Below are 3,254 nucleotides of genomic sequence, written 5' to 3'. Positions count from 1 at the left end.
TTTATTCCTGTGTCTGCATCAGTTTTACTACTATTAGTTGAAACTTATGGAATTACTTTTTTTATAAGTTAGAAGTCATCTAGTGTCTGTGATTTCTTATGATTCAACATGGTACTTTAGCATACTTTAACATCTTTGACAGTTCTCTCTTGTTTATGTTCTTTGTCAGGAGTTTTGGATATTGTGCATTTAACTTGTTAGAGGTGCTTTTGATAATTCTTTGTAAATTGCCATAAAATATTTGGATTCACATTTTGATAAGATATAATTACAACTTGGATTAATTTGGGGAGAAGTAGAAGTATAATGTTGAATATTCTCATCCAGAAGTAAGGCATGCCTCTATTATTTTTTCAGGCCCTTCACTTGTCTTTACTAAGATTTTATAGTTTTATATAAGTTTATTTTATTGCTATCGTGAATTATCTTTTCTTTCTTACATGTTTCTTGTGTAGAATTCTATTGATTTTGGTATTTTGATCTTGTGTATAGCCACTAAACTGATTTTTTTTATATTAAGGCAGTTGATGCTGATGAATTTTATGACTAATATAATTTTGGTAAATAGTTTTGTATTTTTTGAATGCCCATACTAAATTTTACCAGATACGTTTTTGGTATCTACTCTCCCTGTTCCCTCAATCTGTTCATATTGTAGTCATAGATTATCAAATACTAAATGGTGAGTATTTGCTATGATATGGTATTGTCAGTATTGGATTTGATAACAGTAACATTTTCATTTATTTTTTATAAAGATTATCTGCTTCATGTTAGATTTTCAGATATGTTAGGAGAAAATATTTTCTTTTGTACATTAGTCTTAGGAAGATTTATGTTTTACAAATGCAATTTATATGTATCCCTTTTTGTTTTAATCTTATATGCTTTTTTTTTTTTTTAGTTGTAGTTGGACACAATATCTTCATTTTATTTATTTTTATGTAGTGCTGAGGATTAAACCCAGTGCCTCACACTTGCTAGGGAAGTGCTCTGCCACTGAGCCACAATCCCAGTCTTCCTATGCTGTTTTTAACCATGTTTGCCACTAAATTGCAAGAAATGAGATTGATGAAGTGCTTTGTTTGGGCTGTATAGCTTAGTAACTTTTAATGTAACATATAATTTATTGCATATCTCTTTAAATAACAAAAAAATTTTAAACATTGGTGAAAAACTTAAAAGTTAATCTGTTTTTGTATGGTTCAGTAGTGGTAAGTGTATTCATATTTTTCTGCAACAGATCTCTAGAACTTTTCATAAAAAACTGAAACTATACAGTAATGCCCATTGAGTAAAAAGTCCACATTTCCCCCTCCTCCTACCCCCAGAATCCACCATTCTGTTTTCTGTTTCTATATACTTGTCTACTTTCAGTAACTCTTATAGGTGAAATCATGTAGTAGTTGTCTTTTTTTTTGTGATTGTCGTTAAAATTTAATTTTCTCAAGGTTCATGCACATTGTACCATGTGACAGGATTTCTTTCCTGTTTAACACCAAATAATATTCCATTGTATACACTGTATATCACATTTTGCTTATCTGTTTGTCAGTTAATGGACATTTGGATTTCTATCACATTTATCTAATTAATTTTCACATTTACCTAATTTATTTCAAATTTATATTGGTACTTGGAGGGAGATAGGAACTTAATTTTATATTTCCAGATAGTTAATCAATTGACTTAGCTGTTTTAGTCTGTCATTTCCCACTATTTGAAATGCTATTTCTTCTATTTATACAAAAGAGTAATAGATTAAATTATATCTGCTTAGTATATTCACATTGCATTTGTGTAAGATGAAGGCCTACATAACTAAAATTTGTTTTGTATTAAACAAATTCTTTTATTATTTGATAAACAGGTAGCATCTATGTAGGATTTTATGGTTAACAAACTAATTTTACATATTTTTCAGTAAATTCAGGCAGCAGTCTTTGGTTTTGTTTTGTTTTGTTGTACTGGGATTAAAACAAGGAATATTCTACCACTGTGCTACATCCCCAACCCGTCAGCTAAATTGCTAAATCTGGCCTCAAACTTGTGATCCTCCTACCTCAGCCTCCCAAGTTGCCACAATGCCTATCTTCAGACAGTGGTCTTTTGAAGCAAAAATTTCCTCCTATTTCTAAGCCTTATACACTTGGCATCTTTCCTTTCCTTCCTTATTGTCTTACAGATTTCTAGTAAAAAGTGTAAGTGCTTTTATGAAGAAGAAAAGAGCAGCACTAGCATCTATATAATGCTCTCACCAACTTGTGTGATGTCATTAGTCTTATTTAATCTAACTTTGGACTTGAATGTCCTCCAATGCTATTAGTGCCAGACCAACAAACTGTTGTATAGTATTCTTGCACTATCAGTCTAGTACTCTTGTTTGTTGTACTATTCATTTTATATCTATTTCAGATGAACTGGGAATGATTTAAAACATATATAATTGTTATTCAGGTAATGCCCAAATCGAAGAGCTTCACTAAGATCTAATGTAAATAAGTTTAATTCTGTTGTAGAATATGATAACATCCTATAAATCTAGCCTGTTCTAAAGTTTGTACCAATAATACTAAACTGTGAACACTATTTTTAATTTATTTATTTTATGTTGGAGAAATCTTAAAGCATCTTTTTTTGTTGTATTAAATCATATAGTAAGGGTAGACTATAAAAATTTAACAGTAGAGGAAGAGTTGAAAATCTCTCCCCTATTGGGATTAGAGGTGTAGTCCACCTCGCCTGGCTGAAACTTTCTTTATAATTAATAGTGTATCATGGACTCTTTCCATTCTTGTAGATCTGTAAAGTCCTAGGTGGAATAAGTAAGTCCTTTGATTTATAGGAAACACATTTCTTGAGTAATTACACTAGAGAGGCCATAAAAGGGTAGTAAGTAGCGCTGGAGCATGGGAATTAAGAAAGCAGACTTTGATGTGAGACAGACCATATTCCATTTCCATAATTTACTGACCTTTAGCAGGTAACATCATCTTTGATTTTTTTTCAACTACAAATTATGGATAAAATTGTCAAACTTATGAAGCTATGAAGGTTAAATGAAGTGATATGCATAAAAGCAATTAAAACTATGTGTAGCAAACAGTAAGCAATCACTAAAATACTATTGAGGTTATTTATAATTACTCAGCGTGTTAGGTATTATAAACACCTGCAAAAGTGGTGATATTTGAACTGCCTCTTTATGGATAAGGCAATCACCAGAAAGGGACACGGGGGGCGGGGGGGGGGGG

This window comes from Marmota marmota, unplaced genomic scaffold, assembly GCF_001458135.2.
Source record: "Marmota marmota marmota unplaced genomic scaffold, marMar, whole genome shotgun sequence".
Classification (NCBI taxonomy): domain Eukaryota; kingdom Metazoa; phylum Chordata; class Mammalia; order Rodentia; family Sciuridae; genus Marmota; species Marmota marmota.
The sequence above is the reverse complement of the archived record's forward strand: the minus strand, read 5'-3'. Positions refer to the sequence as shown.